General features: G+C 32.9%; 1 protein-coding gene and 1 pseudogene across 1 annotated transcript in view; one reads left to right on the top strand and one right to left on the bottom strand.

Annotated features, from left to right (window-relative positions):
- Window positions 1-24,472, top strand: part of LOC141494195 (semaphorin-3E-like) — a 371,039-nt gene that overhangs the window by 2,507 nt on the left and 344,060 nt on the right. The gene's annotated exons all lie outside the window — the stretch shown is intronic.
- On the bottom strand, window positions 21,038-21,723 carry LOC141493134 (large ribosomal subunit protein uL6-like; annotated as a pseudogene).

Below are 24,472 nucleotides of genomic sequence, written 5' to 3'. Positions count from 1 at the left end.
ATATAATTAAACATTTGTATTATCACCATATATCCGAAGTAATTTAGTTGAATAGCTTAGTATTCCACTTAACATGTAGAATTGTAACACAGACTATGCCTTTGTGATCTGATACTGTGCTACATTTTTATACAGCATAGTGTGTTTTTATAATGTACAATACTATTACAATGAGAATCTATGGTCCCACCAAATAATTATGACATTTGCCTATGTATTTTCTTATGCATGCACACACGCATGCATTTATATATGTATATTTATATATATATATTCAGTTATTTTTCTGAGATTTCCAACTCTTTGTGTTTCCATTTGGAATTTTCTTTGCAAAGATAATACAGTAGTTTGTTATTTTCTTCTTTACCTCTTTTTATACAAAAGAGGAATTTGAGACAAACAAGATTAAGTGACTTGGCCAGGGTCATTTGTGTGTGTAAGTGTATGAGACCAATTTGAATTCAGAACATGAGTTTTCCTGATCCAAGACCTAGCACTCTTTTTCAGTGTCACCTAGCTACCCAAGGATATACATTATACATATGCACAAGCACATCCATGATGGAAGATGGAAAGGCAAATGGAAAGGAATACAAGTTCATCCCTATTCTTAACAAAACTTCTCAAGAGGTTTTGACCATGTAATAGTCAAGTTGTCAGCAACCAGAATCAGTGAGTAGGTGAATAAAATTCTGTTGTCCTAATTTGATATAAGACTAAGAGTTGGGATCTATCCATCTGTTGAAAAAGGCTTTCTTCAAGTGTTACAGTTGCCTCTGTTGCTGGGCACAGGAGTGTAAGGCTGACAAAAAGTAGAGTTTAGTATGTAGTGACTGGTCTCAAGGCATATGGGTGATGGATTTTCACTTTAAAAAAAAAATGCCATTTCCTGAAGAAGAAACAGCAGATGGCAGTCAATGAGAAGGGTTTCAGTAGGGGTTCAGGTGGTAGCTGCAAAAAAAGTGTTATGGTAGAAGAGAGCAGTTTTAGCAGGTGTAGAGAAAAAGTATAGGTGTTGCAGCAGAAGCAGAAGCATAGGAGTTGTTTGGTTAGAGCATGGGTCAGAAGATCCTAGATTTAAAGGTGGAGAGAATCTTAGGGGGCATTACACCAACCTTCTTCATTTTATAAATAAAGAAAATTAAGGCTCAGAGAAGTAGTACAAACAACCAATAAAGCAATGATATGACTTGGCCAGTCTTATAAAATTTATATATAAGTATATAAGTAACTCATAAGTAGCAGTACTAGAATTTGAATCCAGGTCCTCTTAACCCCTTCACATCACCCCCAATACCTATCACTCTTTCTACTGTATCAAGTTACTTAGCTTCCAAAAAAAAAAACCCAACAAAAACCAAAACCACTGACTATAGGAAGTGGTGGAAGATGTCTTTCAGTAAGGATACAGGTATATCTCATTGTAACCTTAATCTTTTAAGACCCAGCATTTGGACATTTCTCAGAAAAATAGCCCTAAAATCTCTTCTCCTTAGCCTTCTTCCTTTCCTTTTTAATTTTCTGGGGAAATTTTATTCATTTTTGTATGTGAGACTGAGAATGATTCTATTTTTTAACTCTTACCTATTATTTACTTTGCGATTCTGTGCCAATTAAATAGTTTACTCTTTAGTGGCTAGTTCCTGCCTATACTATTAGTAAAAGCAGTGTCAAGATATTTGAATTATTCATCATCTTTTCATCGAACCCTGTGATGAAAAGGAATTCCAAAATGAGGAAAATATTTATCACACATAGTTCTTGAATCCTATTTTGAGGTCAGAATACTAGAGGGAGCTCATAACCATGGAGCTTTCTAGATCTAGTAGGTAGTCCAGATCTGTGGAAATTTCCAGTGTATTTCTTCCCATTATGATCTCTTTCTCCTCAGGATAATAGACTCAGTGTGATCCCTAGAAGTGGAGATATAGTACAGTTACTCCTCGTCATATAAGGTAACAGTTCTACGTAAGTGGGGAACTAATTCTAGGTTTTTATTATCTGTCAAAATGGGTTCAGGACTACAAGTCTAGAGTCTCTTTAGTGGTAGGAATGAAAATAGGAGATGTAAAAGTAAGATGATTTGAAGTATAAATAAAAAGAAAGAATTAAAGGTTTAGAATTAGACAGGGCACTAGAGATAATTCAGTCCAATAATTTTATAGATAATAAATTGAAGAAGCTGATTTGTTCGTAGTCTAGTAAATGGGAAAGTCAGGATCCTCTAAATCCAGATTCATTTTTACTGCACTTGACTATTCCCTGCTAAGCATTCAGTGACATTGACTTTCATGCTGTTCTCCACACAAGACACATTCTCTCTCTCTCTCTCTCTCTCTCTCTCTCTCTCTCTCTCTCTCTCTCTCTCTCTCCCCCAACTCAGTCCATTTTCCATGACTATTTCCCAAACCTGGAGTGTTCTCCTTCATTTTTATGTCCTATTTCCTCTAACTACCTGTAAGTCCCAACTAAAACCCTACCTTCTAAAGAGACTTTCCTGATTCCCTAAATACTAGTGCCTTCCCATCTGTATTATCTCTACTTTATATACATATCTCTCCCATTTGGCTGTGAGTTCTTTGAGAGCAGAAATTTTTTTAAAATTTTTATCACTTTTATATGTCCAGGGATTAAAATAATTTCTGGCAAACACTAGGTGCTTAATAAATGCTGGTAGCCTGATTATATCACATCACCCCTTAGGTTAGTGTTCTCTCTCTCACTGTCTCTATTTCTCTCTCTTTCTCTTCTCTCTCTCTCCCTTAAAATCTTGATCAACACATTATTCCTGAAAACCATTTTTTCTGAAGCCAAACTAGAAAGACAGGTACAAGAGGCAGAAGATAAAAAAATAAGTTAGGCAACAAAGAAAGAGGAGAAAAGCTATGAGATGTTGCCCACTTACTCAGAAGGTAATAAAAATAAAAACCTCTCAAAATAGATTAAGAATATTCTCTGATGTCTCTTCACCTTATCTGAAGATCTATATAACTGTGATGATTTAATATAAAAAGGCTAGAAATTTATCTTCCTTGTGGAAATCAACACACACACATATATGTAAAATAAATTTCATATGCATATTATATATGTGATATACATATTGCATATATATACACATACATGTCTATATCATATACCTATAAAACCTTAGTGGTTTACATATATATACATATATATATATATATATAATAGCTTATTCTAATTTAACAATAAAGTAACAGACATCAAGAAATTTTATTGTATGTCCTTGAGTTTCTATTCTATTTCATATAGGATATCAATCTATGAACAATATATTGAAATAGATGTAAAGCTATTACAAATCATTACCAACTTTGGTTGACAAAGTATAAGATGGAGACAAGATCTTGAAGAATGACAGATAAACTGCCTAGGATGAATCAAAGTACTAGTAAAATAGCTGGAAATAGAAGTTAAATGTGGGAACTGGTGAACTCAGTGACTTTTGTATGTACTTTTGAATGTCCTCTTTTTTTCACGAAGTCTTTATGAGTAACTTACACCAGATGATCTCTAAGGTCCAGGCTTCTATAAAACCTAATGATTCCATGCTTGGAGAAAGAAATACCCTTAGGTAATGGCATGGAAATATTGTTGGAGATCAGCCCAATGATGCCAATGTAGGAGGCAGAGAATGTTAATCTGTAAGGGCATAAAGTCTTATAGACCACCCTGACTGCCAAGTATAGTTTATTATTTGTTTTCACTTCAATTCCCATTGTTTATTTCTTGATTCTGTTACTACTACTGTAATAATAACAGAAGATAATTATGTAATTCATAAAATTTTCAGTTTATTGCCAAGTTCATTCATATCATAAAATACATACTTTTTGCTCCATTGTTTTATATAACCTATGGGTCATTTAGGTGGTGAAGCATTGAACATATATATATATATATGTATATATATATACATATATATATATATATATATATGTATATGTATATGCAATGTGTGTCAGATGAAATACATGCAAGGAAGTCAGGAAGACCTGAGTTTAAAGTTGGTCTCAAATACCTATTAGCTATGTGATCCTGGGCTAGTCACTTTGACTCAATTTGCCTCAGTTCATTATATATAAAATGAACTGGAGAAGAAAATGGCAAATCACTATAGTATAATTGCCTAGAACACCAGACAAAGGAATCATAAAGAATTGTATATGACTGAAAAATCATTGAAGAGCAAAAATAACTTTATATATTTTCAGCAAATCGTACAGTCTGGAATTTTTTTATATCTGTAAGAAAAAATAAATTAAAATGTTTTCAAGTCATTCTAGAAGGAAGAGGTTTTGTTAGCTTAAATGCTGAGGTACCCTTTTTATATCTAGAAAAATTAAAATTTATGAAACAACAGTTACTTTCCATTATGATTCCTTAACCATAAATAGAGATTACTGATATAGACATACTCTATGTACTTTTTGTAATTGGTTTCCTCCCAAATCCTAGGAGCATAGAATTTTGGGTAGAGAGTTTAGAGATTAAACATTTATAAATGACAATACTTGTTTTTAAATGATCACATGATATCCCAAGCCTCTTGAATTTAGTAACAACATTCAGCATTCAAAAAGAAGTTTTTAATTCAGATGTTCTATTTCCCTTTTTATTACCATGCTACCTTTCATTGGGTCACATCTCAAAGTACCTACACACATACTAGGCCACATGGCATAATAGTGAAATGACCTGGATTTGAGCTATCCTTTTATTGCTTAAAAAATATACACCACAGGCAAATCCTTTAACCTCCCTGAGTTTCAGTTCCTTCATTTATAAAATGGAAATAATGATACTTATAGTATCTACCATAGGGAATTGTTGTAAGAATGATATGAGAAAATTTATTCATAAGTGTTTTGAAAATTATAAATCTTTAATTTACATTCTTTACTTGCATAGACACCATCCTGGGTCAGGTCTACCTGATTGGCTCCAGAGGACAATTCTATATTTATTATATAGTTATTCCTCTTTCATAAACTCTGTAGACTAATGGGTCTGGCTGTTGTTCCTCAGACATAATATTCTGTCTTTCACTTTTTTGATGGGTTGTCCTCAAACCTGGAATAAGTAACAACAGCAACAATATAGCACCCTATATATTTATATAGTGCTAAGTGCTTTGAAATCATTTCATTTGAGCCTTTCACATAGGGTGGTAGGTACTGTTATTATTCTCATTAAACAATTGGAGAAACTGAGGTGTATTGAAGGTAAGTAACTTGAATTTGAGCTCAGTTCTTCCTGACTCTCAGAATGCATTCCTTTTGCCTTTTAAAATACAGTTCTACTCAAAATTCAGTTTATGTGCCTCCAAGAGACCCTTCCTGATCTCCACCCCCAAATTCCTAGTGACTTTGTCATATTACCTTGATTACTTTTTGAATATATTTCTTTTGACACACATTTGCATGTATTTCATTTGATATACATGTACATACACACATGCTTCTATGCAGATGTATTATACGTGTATGTACATATATGTATATGTATATGTGTATACACACACACACACACACACACACACACACACACATATTGTCTTCTCTTCCTCATCTCCTCCCTGCCAGCAATTCTGAATTTTGTCTTTGCAACCTCAGCTTCTAGTTTGGTATCAGCACATACTAGATATTTAATTAATGCTTGTTGATTAACAATAATAATAATGATGATGACAATTAGGTGGTGTTCCTTTAACAAATATTATTAATGTGTGGTACATTTTTAACTAGAAAAATGTTTTAAATATGCACAGAAGTCTGTTATAATATAAACTTCATGATAAAATTCTAACATGCTCCCATCTTCAAGATTCTTGCTACAGATTTCTTTTTCTTTCACCCCAGAAATCAAACTTAATAGGTAGATAAGACAAGGGGTCACCTGCCCCACATATAGATTCCTACTTGAATCCTAGGAGCTTCAAGCAGTTGAGGCTGTTTGATCCCAAAGATCAAAACATTCCTGTAATTAACTTGTTTTTGTTCATACCTAATTAAGCTCTAAAATTTTATAAGTTCCTCCTTTCCTGTATACTTCTGGAGAACTGTGATCTCTAAGGAAAGAGATTTAGGATTGTCTCCCCAAGTATTTATTAAGATCTCAGTTTGCCAAGTTCAAGAAATAAGAGGCAGTAGCAAATGACTTCATATTCTGATTGCAGAAAAAACATTAATATGACAACTAGTTTTTGATTGATCAGTTCTATCCATATGAGGAATAACCACTAGTAATTGATAGCTCAGTGGTTTGAGTGATTGATTGATGGATCTTGTTAGGAATACTTGAGTTAGAACCTAGTCTCAGACCCTTGCTAACCATGTGACACTGGGGAAGGGACTTAACTTCTATCTGCCTCTGCCTCCCCAACCTGTAAAAGGTTTATTAATGCTACCTACCTCCCAGAGTTGTTGGGAGATTAAAATGAGATTTTCATAAAGTGACATTTAGGTGGGGCAGTGGATTAAGCATGAGTCCTAGAATCAGAAAGACTTAAGTTCAAATCAGACCTCAGACAATTAACCAAATACATATGATCCGGAGTCAGTCATGTAACTATTTGCCTCAGTTTCCTCATCTGTAAAAAAAACTGAACAAGAAAATGACAAACCACTCTAATGTCTTTGCCTGTAAAAATCCAGGTGAGGTTATAAAGATTTAGACACAAAGGAAACAAATGAACAACAACAAAAATATTTGTAAAGCATTTAGTAAACTTTTCAGGACTACATTAATAATGGCTATTATTTTTTAATTATTATTATTAATTCTAAATAACATTTCAGCTGGAATTGAATTGTTTTAATTCAGAGTTTTTTCACCATGTATTACATTTCTTCAAAGTAGAAGAGCTTCCACAGAAGTATGTTTTTTCAGACAGTTAATTAACTAGAAAGTCAATGTTAATAAGATGTATATGTAAATAATTGTGGAATTTAACATCAGTGTACTATACTAAGAACCCAATAAGAATTTAGACAGAGTTTCTAATAAGACACACATAATTTAGAAAACATCACCCAACAGGATTAAGGGAGGCTAAGGTTTTGGGGGTTTTTTCTTATAGTATTTGGCACCCATGTGGAATTTTCTGTGTATTTGTCACTGACAAATACTGTGTTTGCAGAACACCATAACATCTGGTTAGTGGAACGTTTCAAACAATGGACTGAATTTTTTAGTTTTCGTTTGGATAGTTGGCACAGAAGAGTAAACGATTGTTAGCAATGGAGGCATCAGGACTACCTTATGATTAGGAAGAGCAGCAAATTGTATTGTGACAAAATATTTTAGGATAAATGTAAATAATTTCATTTGTTTTTGAAACCTACTTTCAAAAGTTCCTCAAAGAGAGGTACTGTAGTACAGGGGGAAAAACACTCCAGACTGGGAAAAACTAATTTCAGTTGCTTTCTGTGCTACCCATCTACCTGGTAGGGGAGTTGGGAGAAACAAGGCACTAATTTTCTCTTAGCTTCAGGTTTTTGTTCCCTATAAAAGGAGGAACACTAGAAAATCTTTAAGATTTTTTCCCGCTCCTTGATCCCAAGGGACAACTATTTTATCTATATAGTGACTAAACAATATTCTATAGACATAATTTTTGTATTTCAACTATATAGTAGTAATTAAAATTTATTTCAGATCCTTTACTAATTGATATCTATCTGAGTTACATAATGATTGATATGATAACATTTGAACTATTCTCTTTCCATATACTAAGTGCAATCATTTGGTGGTCTCAGTCTTATGAAAGCTGAATAAATGGCCAAATCACAAAACCCATTACCTTTTGTGAAAATTAAGATAGGAAATATCAGCACTGGTTGAATAAGATATTGAATAATTGTTGCCCCTAAAGCTCAGCTGATAGGACTATAGAAAGAGTTGAAACTTATTGAGAACTCTTGGAAGGAGATGTTTCTATCATTGTACATTTGGTTATATAGAAAATTGCAGATAGAACATTCTAACAGCAGCACTTGGTATGCATGTGCATCCTTCTGTCCAGACTCACATTAATGTGCTGGAATAATGCCATAAAGACTATGTCAAAGATGAGTAACAAAGCTGAAGGAATAGTATTTGAAATGAGTTTATCTCCCAACTGAACAATAAGCATACAAATAAAATATCTTTACTTCAATAAAAAGGGCCAAATGCATAATATTATAGGAAAAATCTAATTAAATATGTTCCTGAAACAAATGTCTTGAAAATTTCTTGAGATATGAGAAAAAATGAATCTTCATTTGAGTTTCAATATAAATTTTAAGTTGATTGATATTTATTGATATTTAAAACGTAATGTTAGTTTTAAACATAATTTTACTGAGATATTTTGTTTTTACAGCATTGCATCCCTTCTCATCTTTTCCTAGAGAGTTGTCAATCATAATAAGGATTTTTTTTAAAAAGAAGAAAAATGAGGTGATAGGAACTTAACATATCAGGAAAAGGGAGATATTATATGCAATGATATTCTTTCCATAAAAGTTGTGAACAAACTAGTGTGGTTTCTACTAGGTAATAAATTATGCATCTAAATAATAAACTATCAACCAATAAAACAGTAACTAAAAAAGTGTTAACTCTATCCACATTTCTAGAAGTCTAAGAGAAATTTTGCCATATGTGGGTGAATTAAGTTTTGTCAATTCAACAAATCAAAGAAAAACACAACAGATTTCTAAAGGCTATTTATTCAATGGTTAAAAATGTCAGAATCCTAGATGTTAAGGAACTGATATGCTTCTAGAGAGGAACACCGCATGCTTTCATATATGGCTGATATAGTTTTCTGTTACCTCTAAGAGAAAATACAAAATTATCAGCTTAACATTTAAAGCCTTTTGTAGTCTGGTTTTGGCATCCCTTTCCAGATTTACTGCTCCTCATTCATAACATCATTCTGGCAAGACTGACTTACCTGGTGTTCTCTGAATTTTCTAGATCAATGCCTAATTCAATACCATTGTTCAAGCTCTGTACCTTTCTTAGAATACACTTTCTCTTCCTCTTAGAAATTCTAATTCTAATTTTCAGTTCATGTGCTATCTCCTAAAAAGTCTTAGTTCCCCTAGTTGGTAGTTCTCTCTTCACTACATTATCGTGTATACCATTATCTATTCTCATGCATTAGGGTGGAGAATTTAAGCTCTTTGGACCTTGGGGGGCAGTGAAGATTTTTCAACTTGTTTTTGTATCTCTATCTCTTAGTATATTTTCTTACAAATAATAGGCAACTGTGTGGCACATACTAGATGCTCAATAAATGCTTATTGCTTTAATAGACTTATCAATGCAAATCAATAACTTTGTTGAACTGCTTCCTCCTTTCCATTTTTAAAATCTTTTTTTACTTTTTATCTTCTTTAAATTTTATTTATTTAAGGCAATGGGGTTAAGTGACTTACCCCAGGTCACACAGCTAGGTAATTATTAAGTGTCTGAGGCCACATTTGAACTCAGGTCCTCCTGATTCCAGGACTAGTGCTATATCCACTGTATCCATCTGGCTGCCCCACCCCTGGTTTTTTAAAATTTAGTAGCATTGTATGTAATATTATTTTAATATAGGAAGGAAAAACTTATATGAACTGATGAAGAGAGCAGTGAACAGAATCAGGAGAAAAATGTACAAAGTAACAGTAATATTATATGAGGAACAACTAGAATAATTTATTCTCAGTAAAAGAGTAATCTAATGCAATTTCAAAGGAACTCATGATAAAAAATACTTTCTGCCTCCAGAAGAAAAACTGATGGCATATCAACATACTATTTTAACTTTCCTTTAAGTTCGTTTTATTCCACAAGATAACTAATAAGGAAATATTACATATGTACGACTTAGACTGATTAGTGTCTCAGCCTGGAAAGAAGAGGAGGGAATGACAGCATTTGGAATCCAAACACTTAAAAAAATGAATGTTTTTATTTGTAATTTGTGGAAATAAAATATTTGTTACAAAGAACGTCTCATTGATTGGGGAAGGACATGTTCAAAAATTGATGTGTGATTATAAACACAAAAGCTATGAGTAAAAATAAGATTATTTATTTATTATTTTTTTGCAAGGCAATGGGGCTAAGTGACTTGCCCAAGGCCACACAGCTAGGTAAGTATTAAGTGTCTGAAGTCACATTTGAACTCAGGTACTCCTGACTCCAGGGCTAGTGCTCTATCTACTGCACCACCTAACTGCCCCACAAAAGATTATTTTTTAAAGCATTTTTGAATTCAATTGGCTAAGTTTGGTGAGGAGCATGAGGACTTAAGAAGAGAAAATAAGATTTTAGGTGCTAAATAAAATAATTTGGAGCAGGAGAATTCTGTGTATACAGTTTACTTAGATTTTTAGGACACATTTTACAAAATCTTAATTTTTTTGTGGACAAATTAGAGACCCACAAGTTAGATAGTACAATTACATGGATTCAGAGATTCAGAGTAGTATTAAAGATTCAGTGTCAAATTAGACAAAAGTCTACATTGGAGTACCCTAGGGATGTGTTCTTGGACCCGTTGAATGGCATTCCTGTGTTGTATGACTTTGCATAAAGGCACATATGATAAATGTATCAAATTTTAGATTAACATGTAGATAGGAGAGATAACTAACATGAGACAGTATGATATTGTGAAAACAGCACATACTACCTGCAGTATCAGAGGGCCTGTGTTCAAATTTTGTTCTTATTACTTTACTTTTGTAACCTAAGCCAAATTAATCCACTGCCACTCTGGGTCTTGGTTTCCTCATCTCTAAAATGAGGGGGTTGGATATAGTGTTCTCTGGGGTTTCTTATAGCTCTGAAGTTATGATTCAGTGTTGTAAAACATTATCTTGCCATCCTAGAATGTTTGACTAATTTAAAATTAAATAAGATTAAGTACAAAGTACTCTTCTTCTGGCAAAAAGTCAATGCTTTTCTATTAAAAAAAAGGTCTGAAGGTTTTAGTGAATTTCGAGACCCACATAAGACAACGATATAATATGGTCACCCCCCCAAAAGCTAATGTAGTTTAAGTGGAATTAGTAAATCAGTATTCTAAACTAAGTGCTAGAAGTCCTAAGACAGAACATATCTATATCACTGAGTTCAAATATGGGTACTATATCTTAGGAAGAAGATGGAAAACCTGTACAGTTTCCAGGGAAAGGTAATCAAGATAATGAAGATCCTCCAGCTGTGCCAAATAAGAATTGGTTAAAGAAACTGAAGAATTCTTGTCTGAAGAAGCAAAAAAGTCTCACTGGGGATGTGACAACTATCTTCAAATAATTGAAAGATTATAATATAGATAAAATATTAGACTTATTTTATTGGACCCTGGAAAGCAGAACCACGATCAATGGGGAGAATGTGCAGGGAAGTAGATATATATTTGATATAAGATAGTTCATAGCAGTTATCCAAAATAACTTTGGAAGTTGATGAGTTCCCCTCAATGAAAGTTTTCAAGAAGAATTTTAATGACTTTTCCCCAGATATGTTGTAATCCATTTAGCATCATATTAGATCACCCTTTAGAACTCTTCAATCTTAGAAATTGTTATTCTATAATTAGGAAGCTCAAAGCATCCATTTAATAGTACATTTGAATAATCTTGGGTTTAAAAAGGGGTGTTAATGATGTGATGAAGCAATATTGTGGAGGCAGAATCAACCAATTTGGCAACTGATTAGACTTGAAGGGTAAAGAAAAAAGGAATTAAGCAAAGTTATCCAGTCAAGAACCTCTGTGATTGGATGTGTAACGGGAGCCTCAAAAGAAATAGAGAAATTTTTTACTAATTTGGAAATATGTTTAATGTAATTGTACATGTATGACCTATAATCAAATTCCTGGCTGTCTTGGGCAAGGAGGAGGAAAAAAGAGGGAGGGAAATTTTTGGAAATAAAATTCCTTCAAAAAGTGAATGTTGAAAACTATCTTTGCATGTAATCAAAAAAAACATAAGAAACTTTTTTTAAGAGAAATTTAGATGGGAGGAAACAAGGGAAAAACAGTGAAATATCCATTTTGAACATGAAAAAATTTGAGGTGGAGCTTCCAAGTGGAATTATGTAGCAGTAATTTCAAAATATTGCTTGGGGATTAGTATTAGCTGCATAGATTTGTAAGATATCTGTAGAGATGCTCTTTCAATCCAGTATAATTGATGAGATTACATAGAGAAGGTATAGAGAAAAGAAAGTCCAAGACAGGGACTTGGTTCAAGGATAATGAATAAAAGAGACTGAGAAAGTTACCAAGACATGACTGGCATTCCACCTTTTTTTTTCCATAAATATATTTAGTGTTACTTTTACTTTTCATTCAGGTCACTGTTTGCAATGTGCTGCTGCTGGTTTTCTGCCTGCCTCTTCCTCAATTTCCTTTGTGTTACCTATAATTTTGATTCTTCTGAGATCATAATTTACCTTAATTTGCAGGCATATATAATCATTGGGAGAATATTGTTAAAGAGATGGGATTTTGAACCAATTAGCATTTGTTTTCACTGAAGATGAGCTATAACCCAAATGTGATGAAGTTTGATTCTCCCCCCCCATTCACTCTCAGTTCATCAACTGTAGTGTATAAAATATTGGATTAACTTATTGATGAACTAGCACATAAGTCTGCCTTCCTAGTTCTGTGGGATTTTATTTTAATCTTTCTCCCTCCCCCCACACTGTGAATGGTTAGATCAATTTTGAATTATGGTAGATTTCCCTTAGGCTTTATTGTGTTCTGGGACTAGATGCAATTAGTACAATGTTATCTTTGAGTCAGATCATTTAGAGAACCTTACCATCAATAATGAATCCTTCCTTTGTTCGTCCTCTTCATATGATATCATTCATAACAGTGGAGAAAACCTTAGTGAGCATATGTCTCCCTGTTTTGTACCTCATTTGATGCCCATATCCAGTGAATTGTTTGACCAAGTTATCTCCAGATTTGCATCTGTTGTTATCATGTGATTTTAATGTATATATATGGGAGACACCTTGTTTGAGAAAAGCTTTCAGAACTAATTTTTTTACCTAGTTATTTTTAATTGAGAAATGATAATACAATGGAATTTTTTAAAATAAATTTTTGTTATTTTTGATTTTATATCACCAAAATTCACCCCATTTCTCCATTTCTCTCCCCCTCCTTTCTTTCAAAGAGACATCCCATATAACAAGAATATTTCAAGTAAGAAGTAGCAGAATATATTAAAAAAAATCATCAAAATCCAATTTTTGAAAAAAGTCAGACAGTATAAGTTATCTTCCAAAATATGAAACCCTCCAACTCTTTAAAGAGATGGAAGGAATGGACAAGAAGTGTTTTTTTCTTAAATCTTTCTGAGAGCCATCTTTATTCCTTATAATTTTATATAATTAATTTTCAATTATTATGTGGTTGTTGTATACATTATGCATATTCATTTGTTCTTGTTTGTCCTGTGATTATTTGACCCAGTAAAATCTTAAATTTTCCCTTTCTCTCTGTATATATTATATATATAAATATTATATATATATATATTATATATATATATATATATATATATATATATATTATAGGTCATTTATAGGACCTTAAAGGTGTAATCTCCTGTCAAACACAAACTTTGAAAGGATTATTTTCTTTGTCTTTTAAAATTTTTATTCAGGGAAGAATCCTAAATGATAACAATATCTATAATCAAAATTTCCTAATGAAAACTGATAATAATTTAGTCAATTTTGTAGTGAACAGATGAATTTTTTTTCCTATTTATAGATGATGAGAAAATTAATATAACTTTGTTAATGATTTGTAAATACATTGATTTACTTGATAGTGCTTTAAATAGAGGAAGAAATGGAAAGATTGCAACTATTTTATTTTCATATGCATTCAAGTAGTTAATTGCAGGAGGAGTAAACGTTCTCTAGTAGTGCTAGTTGGTACCTTCTCTGCAATTTATGGACTTAGAGAGAGCTGCCTGAAACATTGAGGGGTTAAGTGATTTTCCAATGGTTACCCAGCCAATATATGTTAGGGATGGGACTTAAGCTAGGGACTTCTTGGTTCTAAGGCAGGCACTTCTTTATCTCTGCCTCACAGTTGAATATATATATATATATATATATATATATATATATATATATATATATATATATACACATACATACATACATAAATCATAGTTATTTATACCTCAGGTCACATTCAGTTTAGTCAAATTTGGTTCTGTTTTCTGTTTAAATAATATTCTGTCTGCACATTGAACCTTAAGGTGGCTTTTTGTTGAAACTGAAAGAAAACTTAGCAAAAGGCCTTCAATTAACCCCAACAGGGTTAATCGCATAAAATTTATGTATCTGGAGGAATTTTTCCCAAAGTAGACTGTGTGGAATAGTACCAAAGAAACTGAAATTGTGAAACTCTGATATATCCAAAGACAACAGAGAGTTAAATATAAAGGGATGCAGAAAAGGAAGGATTTTGCTTCCTCCTCCTATCCTCCCTTTTTTCTTCAACTTTTAGATGTGACACACTGCAAATAAACAGCTGAGGCCTCCAGGCTTCCTCCCTTCTAACTCATCAACTAGATTCTCTCACACTATAATCATTGTTTTCTCTTCCTGGCTAACCTTTGAGCCACCTGCCCTTCCTGGGTTATCACCTCACTGCCTTCCCTCCCTTCTTATTATCACCTCATTTCTTGCCAGCTCCTAAGTGTTGCTACCCTTTCTTACTTTTCCTTTTTCCCTGTCTGAGCTTTTTTGTTGCTCTACCTGAGGCTAGAAGTGAAAGAATAACAAGCAAAATAGAAAAAAAATAATAAAAACAAACAATAAAAGGAGTACACTAATTTTGAATGAAATTATAATGATCTATCTTATCTCTTACATTTTTTTGTATATAAATGCCAGGTAAAAAGGAGATATAATTTTTAACCTTTGGTTTTATGTTTAAGTATTTTTTTAAAAAAGGCAGAAAGTTTTTTTGTATAGAAGAACTCAACCTTGGCTTACTACTCAAGAACACCAAGGATTCCACTGTAATCTAGTTAATAAACTAATCTTGTAATATTTTAGTGCTGATAAGCTTTGGTCTGATTAGACCAAGTTTCAGTATGGTGTTATGAGAGTGAATGGAGACAGATGAGACTTCCAGGAGCATTCAGTGGCTTAATTGTGATGATAGTTGTGGTGGTAGTGGTGGAAGAAAAGGTGATGGTGGTGATGGTGATGGTGATGTATATGCTTCCTTGACATCCATGTTTATGGACTAGGTTACCATACTTTTGGGAGGTCAGTTATTTAGAAACTCTTGTGGCCCATCAGTGTTTTCTTTGAGGTCTACTCTGGCACTCGATCAAGTTCAGGGCCACATGAGAAGAAAGAAAAACATAAAATAATTATGTATATATACATATATATATATAAGAGAAATAATCTGAGTAATAATGATTTGGCTAGATTTAGCTAGTAACATCTGATTTTAGACAGTTGAGTACATCCAGTAACATTAAACAGATTAATGATTGTAAAAGCAATTATTAAGCACCTTCTATGTGGCAGCTATTGCACTAGTTGTTAAGGGTACATGGACAAAAAAATGAGACAGTCCCTGACTTCTAAGTGCTTACATTCTAATAGCAGAAGATGGTGCATTAGAGAAAAGTGATATTCCAGAAAGAGAATTATTGTATGATCACAAAGGCAGTGCTCTTAACTTATTAATAACCTATTATGCCAGAAATCCTTATTTAATCTTTTCAGGTTTCAAAAGAAATCAGTTTAGAACTAATACAGTGGGTGAAGTGATTTTTTTTCAAGAAGTGTGAGGGGACAGCTAGGTGGCACAATGAATAAAGAACCAACCAGTCCTAGAGTCAGGAGGACCTGAGTTCAAATCCGAGGACAGACACTTAATAATTACCTAGCTATGTGGCCTTGAGCAAGTCACTTAACCCCACTGCCTTTAAAAATACAAACAAACAAAAGGTGTGGGAGGAAGAAAAACAAAACAAAATAAAACAAAAAAGTCAACCTTCAGAATCTGATGAACACTTTATAAAAATTATCTCTTATGTATCTCTATCCCTTAATCCTAATTTCTTATATCGAAAATGACTAACATGTAAACATGTTTATTAAAAATATATATGTACAATGCTAACCTGACTGCCACTGAGGGGAGGGGGGTTGGAAGGGAGGGTGGAAAGAAATTTTGTAACTTAAAAATATACGTGTGCATATGGATGAAAATAAATAATAAATTTTAAAAAGAGGTGTGAGAGGACTTCCTACAAAGTGCTATTCCAGAAAAGACTGAAAAGGACTACTGGCTTGATTTCCCTGGGGTGGGGGTGGGGTGGGGGTGGTTATCTACTGTTCTAAGATCCAACTATTTTTAAGTTTGAAATTCTGCAAACTTGTCTATACTTTTTTGAGTTTTGTTCTCTTAATTGTAAAGATTTCCTTCTGAAAAGGGTCATTGCTGTCTCTATTGAGTAAGAGGAAACAAATTTAACACTTCAGTTAGCTTACAGAGGAAACAACCTAGTTCTAATGATTAGGTATAGTCTGAGAGGAACTGAGGATGAGGCAGGGAAAATGAGAAAGCAGAATGGATATGGTCAGACCTAGCTGTTTGTTGATTTCTTCCATAAGTTGATTGAATCATGATGTAGAGTAGAGCATGTGTAGGAATAAGAAGACTGAGGAAAAAGGATGAAAAATTTTATTGTCATTGTATTAAACAATGCAGTCTTCTTGATTTTCTTTTTCTTTTCTGAGGTAAAATGAATTTATTAAACTAAATAATGTTTCAGGCTTGTTCCTACAGTATTTTCATGATGATTGATTTCCTCTGGTCTGCCATAACCCCCATCATTTATCTTAGACATTTAATACTTTAATATTGTTTTTTAATCACTTCATATGCTGCAACAGGTATCCCCAGTTAAATTATTAGCTTCTTGAGATCTTAAGGTCATGAGGATCCATTTTATCATCCAGATGATGTACCAGAGAGTTGGGCATTTTATCTTCACTGAATAGATATTTATTCATTTTAATTCATATTTGTAGAAGACCATTATTCAGATTTTAAAAGTTTATTTCATTTTTGATGTTTCACAATAATATTAGATAAATATACTTATAAGCTGTAATTCAGTTTCTGTGCAGATTTGGTAATAGTAATGAATTTTTCTTCATTCCCACCTACTTCTTGAAGTCTTAACAAATATGAAGAATAAGAAATTCAATGGAGACAGCTTAACCTGAATTTTCTGTTTTGAATAGAGATGTGCTGGTCAGTGATTATATCATAACAAGTTAAAAGTTCATTTTAACATGAATATTATTTGTGGTATTAATTTCCTCACTTTGAAGTTTTGATATATCAATGAAATCACATGTCAATTTCTAAACCCTGTGTATATTATTTCTGATAATAAATATAATGAACATCCCACCCTATACTCTACCCCCATCTCAGCCCAGATTTTGATTTATGGAAACTGAATTCTCATGGTTGAATATAAGAGTAAGATTTTTTTTTCTCTCTTTGACTCACTATTCACCTCTGGCATTACTTTATCTAAAGTTTTACATATCACTTATGTTTGATCCCCCAATAGAGATAACACTTACTCCTGTATAGGCAAGTAATGTAGCCAATATCGTCATATGAATAGACTTTATTTTGCCCCATGGAACATGATAGAAAATTGAACTTGTCATTTAGCAATCCCTTAACATTCTTGTAAATCTCTAGTCCTCTTAGCTAGTACTATACAATCCTTTCAGGTCTCATAGTGTCATAGGTGTGGTTTGGATTCTTCCCTTCACTCTCAAGCAGACACCCTTCTCTTTGGAATTATATAATCTTAATAATACAGTGATTTTGCTCTGCAAGGATCATATTTAGGAATTATATTGCTTGTCTTCTTTCATCAGGAGTCTCCTCTCTCAATAAATTCTAATCCTCAGATTACCTAATTTTGATTTATCTATACTTATGAGACAACTCTCAAAGCTGGTACCTTTAGTTTCCTGACAAGATAGGAAACAAACAAACATTATACTAATGCTTTACAAATATCATTTTACTTAACTCTTGCAACAAACCAACCCTGGGGAGGTTGAGAAAACAGATTAAATTATCATAGCTGAGAAAACAGAGGAAAATACATTATTTGCTCAGGGTCTCACAGCTAGTAAGTGCTGAAGCTGCAAATAAACACCAAGTTCAGTATTCTTAATGTTCCACTGTACCACCTTGACTCCTCACAGGTTTTTAGACCAATATAGGAATTCTTTTTTTTTTAAATCTGTTTGGCAGGTGAAGATTATAGATAAGATTATTTTTGACTTACTAAATTTTATCGTAAATTTGTGCTAGAATCCAGATGGGAATGATGAAGAGGGAACCAATTGAAGAAATTTTTTAAATGCTCCAAAATTTGAAAAACATGTTTTTAAGGTGGTCAAGTGTCAGGTTTAAATGTGAAAAATTTATACAAGTATCATCTTGGATCCACCTGTTTCTAAAAAAAGGGAAAAAAATAGAGGTTTATTTAAATTGCCATGATTAGTGGAAGTGAAGGGAGAGAGAGAGTAAAGGAATTTGGAAGCAGCTGATCTCCTAAGCCATTGATTAGTTAGGAGTGGCATCAGCTACCATGAGAGGATAATCAGTAAGGAAAGGTATAGAATCATGAGAAGTTTCCTGAGGGATCATGCTCCCCAAGCATAGGCTAGGTCACAAAGGAAAGTATGCAACTCAACATAGGGTGAATATATGTAGGCATACTTAGGTGAGAGGGTGGATAGCTCAGAGGGCAGAGATGAGGTAATGAGGGATATGTTGATTTGAGGTCATAGCCCTTTGGGTCTAGCGAAAAGTTCTTTGACCTAATTTCAATAATTTGGACTATGGACTGGGAGTAATGAAAATGTTAAATGTAAGATACTTGGTTGTTGCAGAGGGAACAGATTAATTATAAAACATTTTTGCCATCCAATATTTCTTCTACTCGAGAACATGCTTTCTTACTTTATTCCATTAGTCTTTCTCCTACTCTGCAATCTCTTTATAGTATAGATATGCTATACAACTTCACTTATTGAAATTTCAGTATTATATAAAACTTTCATCAAAAAAACAGACTTTGAGTCTTGGAAAAAGACTTAAAATGTTCCTCACAACAAGTACTTATTAATTGGCTACTGTGGGTCAGACTAACATTGTTAATATATCACACTTCTCCCCCTTCCTTTTTCAACTCCTACCACAGCAGTTGTCTTTCTGGGTTATACCTTCATAGTCTTTACCTCTACCACTTTTGTTATTCTCTATGTGCTGTTCTGCAAGGTAGAGAGTTAACTTATTTGTAGCTCTTTGAGAAATCTTGAAATCCATTCATTTCTGTTCACTTTCCACATGGTCAGGTAGTGACTAAGGATCATATTATTTCTAATTCAATGACAGAATCAGTTCATGAGTAGGCATAGTGAAATGTCACCTTGGAGATTCAGAAATATGTAATTTTCTTCTGCAGAAACTTTGAAGATATTTTACCTTTTTTATTTTTAAGGAAATGTTATATAATAGGCTATTTTACTAAGATTCAGATGATTTGAATTTCAGTCTCAGCTTTGACATGCGTCTATGGAAAAAGTCATTTTGTTTTGTAAGTCTCAATTCTCTTTGCCTATGAAATGGGAATCTAGTAATAATATTTATGTTACCAACTTCACTTTTTATGTGATAAGCACTTAGTAAACCATAAAATACCATATGCATGTAATTATTGTTATTAAGAATCATCCTTTTATAACTTAAAATATCAAACTTCATATTCCTTATGTCAGTTTCTCCACTCTCTGAAGTCCATCCAGTGATTTCATTTGTATTTTGTTTATACATAAAGCCCATATTAATAATTGTAATCTACATGTAATGAACTTCTTTGATCTGTGATTAACTTTATCTTCTTCCTAGCACCAAAAGACTCTAGCACGTGGTGTTTTTTTTATTTAAATGACTTTGATGAAACCATAAATTTATGAAATTTATAGCCTTAATTTCTGTTCTACAGCACAATTAGAAAAATGTTCATTTTAGTTGATGTTTGTTCAATTCAGAATAAAAAAATAAAATGAAAAATATATTTATAGTTCACCACAAGTTGTATAGATTTTTTTCACTGGTTTTAAAAGAATCTAAAGAGATTTTGTCAGGCTACAATGATGATTTTAAAATTTAATAGGATAAATATAAGATCCTACACTTGAATTTTTAAATTATAGGATGTAACAAATATGACTTTCAACAGATTCTATGAAAATTTCAAGGTTTCAGTGAACTGCATGCTTATTATATGTAGGTCATATGTGTTATGGGTGTTGTGAGAAAGAATTGTGTGTTTTGTTTTCACAAGAATAAAAGAAGAGGGGCTGGCTAGGTGGTACAGTGGATAGAGCATGGACCCTGGAGTCAGGAGTACCTGAGTTCAAATCTGGCCTCAGACACTTAATAATTACCTAGCTGTGTGGCCTTGGGCAAGCTGCTTAACTCCATTTGCCTTGCAAAAACTTAAAAAAAAAAGAATAAAAGAAGATATTGCCAGAATCTCACAGATAACTGTGAGGATAATACATCACAAAAGCCAGGATGTCTGGCCTCTTTGTAAGCCAAAAGATGCCAATCTGTTTACAGGAAAGTGAGAGTTAGACAAAAGAAAAAGTGATTAAAGAAATAACTTTGCAGCTAGTCAGGAGTTAACCAAGGATCTGTGTCCTTCTCTTTTGTGTCTGCTCAAGGAGGTTACTGTTCACTCCCCTGTGCTCATTACTCTAAGGAGCAGGGCAGGAAAACATAAGGGGTGAATGTATCAATTAGCCTGTATCCCTGGCCAATGATTGGCATGAAGTGGGAAGAGCAAGCCTTTCAAACTGCATATAAAACTCAGCATTACTTTATTTTGGGGCCTCCTTTTTTTTTTTCAAATGACAAAAAAGTATTTTTATTTTGACATCTGAATAAGTGTTGATTCCTCAGGACACAGCCTTTGGCATCTTTTCCAACTGATTCATCAGCTTGTTGCACTGTGCCTTTCTCAGAAACATAGATACCATCCAAAAACTTTCTGATATCCTTGTTTTTGACTGTAGTGGCCTGTTGGATCAGGGCAGCTGAGTTTGATATAAGTTCAATATCATTTCCTTCAAGAATCAACTCATCTTTCTGGGCTTGAGAAACCGCACAAGCCACACCTGGTCTCATATGCACTCTTCGGATATATTTTTCACGCAAGAAATTTCTGATTTCAACAAGTGAGCCATTCTCTTGAATAACAACATTGATGGGGAAGTGAGCATACACAGACCTCATCTTGTAACGAAAACCCAGAGTAACACCTTTGATCATGTTCTGCACATGACTACAGATTGTGTGTGTACAGTTGCAAGTTCTTTTTGATTCCCCCACCACTTGTCCACCCGGAGCCTTTTTTTCTTCTTTCCAAGGAGACTGAGTTCCACATTGATATGATTGAAATCCCTGCGGAGGATTCCTCTGGGCCCCTTCACAATAACTGTCCGACCCTTCAGAGAAATGTCAACATTTTCTGGAATGTCCACAGTCTGGTTGCTTAAAATGGTCTTCATCCTGATCGTGAATGGGTCAAAAAAAAGCTGGGCCTCCTTTTCTTAAGAAAGGTGATCTTTTTTTGCAAACATGTGTTAAGAAAAGCCATTTTATTGACTCTAGACGAAATATTTATAATGATGAGACATTGATAACAGGTATCAAATGGACTAATCAAACTATGGAAAGTACTGAGAAAAATGTACAACAAGGGTGGTTATATTCCACTGGATTTTGCCTTGTTTGGCTCAGATGTATAACATGTATTCATTGTTGGTATATGCTACATCTAAAGGAATAAGAATAGGAAATAGGAATGAGGAAACTGAAAAGCATTACAGTGAATAGTAAAAATCAACTTAAGTAGTCTCACAGAGACTTAAATGCTGCTAATATAGTATGATTGATTCTTACTGATAAATGATTCTAGATATCTACAAAATATTGAGTAGTATTTTTCTTATATTACTTTGGTAATTGTCACTTTATACTTTTTTTAGACTTTTAAAAATAAATTAACAGCCTTATTATACATATGAGTCAATCTTAGAGACTTCTAAATAGTTTAGACCCTTCAACTTATAATATTTATAAAATATGTCAGTCTCATTTTTCCAAGTTAATGTAATATAAAAATTATATTTAGCAAACCAATAATGTAAAAATAATTATTAAATTATTAGTATAGCAAAATTATAATAATGAAGCTTTTATCCAAAGAAGATACGGGGGGGGGGGGGGTAGCTAGGTGGCACAGTAGATAGAGCACTGGCCCTGGAGTCACGAGAACCTGAGTTCAAATCTGGATTCAGACATTTAATAATTACCTAGCTATGTGGTGTTGGGCAAGCCACTTAACCCTATCATCTTGCCAAAAAAAAAACCCTAAAAAAAAAACCAAAAGAAAACAAAGAAGATATAGTAAGAAACTTTCCTCCACTCCTGTTCATAAATTTGGGATTATGGGTATGGATGTTTTGATAAAAATAAGTTCCTTGGTTTTGTAGAATTTCTTTGCTTTATTCTTTATTGTAAGCAATGCTGGGGGAGGTTGGATGAAAGACACAGAAAAATGTAAATGAAATAAAAGCAAAAGATAAAAATAAAATGTATTTTAAAATAAAAAGAAATATATAAAATAATACTGAAACAATAAAATAATGTAATTAATATGCATCAAGGTAAAGAGTTTTAAACAGGCAAATTAATGTCATTATCATCAATAGTTCTATCAGATACTTATGATTATAATAACTTATAGTGATTTTTTTATAATGAAAATTAATGTATCATTAATCAAAAATATATTTTAAAATTCACAGCATAACTCTTTATGTGCAACAGTATTTTGTGGTTATAACCTATCTGCAGAAAGTTTTAGGGTTCTTTATACTTCTCTATCTAATACTTATTTATTAATTTTCCCCCAAATCTTATGACATTCAAGTCAAGTCAGCAAGCATTTATTAAGTGGTTATTATGTTCCAAGAACTGGGTTAGAGTTGAAAGCAGTCTCTGCCTTCCAGAAAGTCACAATCTAACAATTTACAATCAAGGGGATTATAATCTGATTATTTCCTCACAAATTACTAAATGGTAATAGTTCCCATGAATGATTTGTCTTGAACCCCCAACTAGATTTGTAAAATATTAATTATTGAACCTTAAGCTTATATCAAACTCCCTCATCTTCTAGGTATAAATAAACATGATGGTTATTAGATATCAATTTTGTTAATGGTGTAATTAGCAATAAAAAACATAATTGCTTACAAAATATCATCTGTGAAAAGAATCATCTGGAAACATCAGCTTTGGAAATAACAGCCCTCCATTCAGTTCTCTCAGGAGTATAGCCAAAGTCTCTCAAGAATTCTATTCCTGGGGTGGCTAGGTGGCGAAATGCAGGGGTGACTGGGTGGTGCAGTGCAGGGGCAACTAGGTGGTACAGTGGATGGAGCACTGGCCCTGGAGTCAGGAGTACCTGAGTTCAAATCCAGCCTCAGATACTTAATAATTACCTAGCTCTGTGACCTTGGGCAAGCCACTTAAACCCATTGTCTTGCAAAAAAAAAAAAAAGAGTTCTATTCCCACAAGAATTAACCTCCCTTTTCTTAGGAAAGAAATTCTCTTTGAGTCTTTTTTCCCCTCTCATGACTCAACACATATCTCTCTAATCATTAGAGATAATAGTTTTTGCAAAATCAAACTGTTGCTTTTATGATTGGAATCTTAAAATCTCTTTTTAAGACGTAGTAAAGGTATATGGGGAAGCTATTTCACCTGCTCTTATATAATAAAATACAATATTTTCAATAAATATATAAACTACATTTATTTAAAATGAATAAAGTTTACTTTTTAAATGAATCATCTTTTTTTTTTTTACTAGTAATAATCAAATCCAATGAAACTTGACAATTATAAATGTGATCTGAAAAGCTGGAGCAAACTGAAATTACAGAAAAGAAGCAGAGCTTTCACTGTCAGGGAACTACTTTTGTATACAAAATGAATCAAAATGGATTTGGGAAATATTTGATTATTGAAATTTTAAGAAGAGCAATTCAAAATAGCATAATGAGATGCAAACAGTATTGCCTACTTCTAAATTCTAAAATAAAAATATGGTTACAAAACCACAAAAAATGAATTAGAAAAGTAATTAAAAATAGATTTCTGATTTGATTGATTTGAGAATCATTTAAGAAATCTTTTATCCTGGTCATTCATATGCATATGCATATGTAAAATCACATATACATGAAATCATGAATCTTGAAGGT

This window comes from Macrotis lagotis, chromosome 7, assembly GCF_037893015.1.
Source record: "Macrotis lagotis isolate mMagLag1 chromosome 7, bilby.v1.9.chrom.fasta, whole genome shotgun sequence".
Lineage (NCBI taxonomy): Eukaryota > Metazoa > Chordata > Mammalia > Peramelemorphia > Peramelidae > Macrotis > Macrotis lagotis.
The sequence above is the reverse complement of the archived record's forward strand: the minus strand, read 5'-3'. Positions and strand labels throughout refer to the sequence as shown.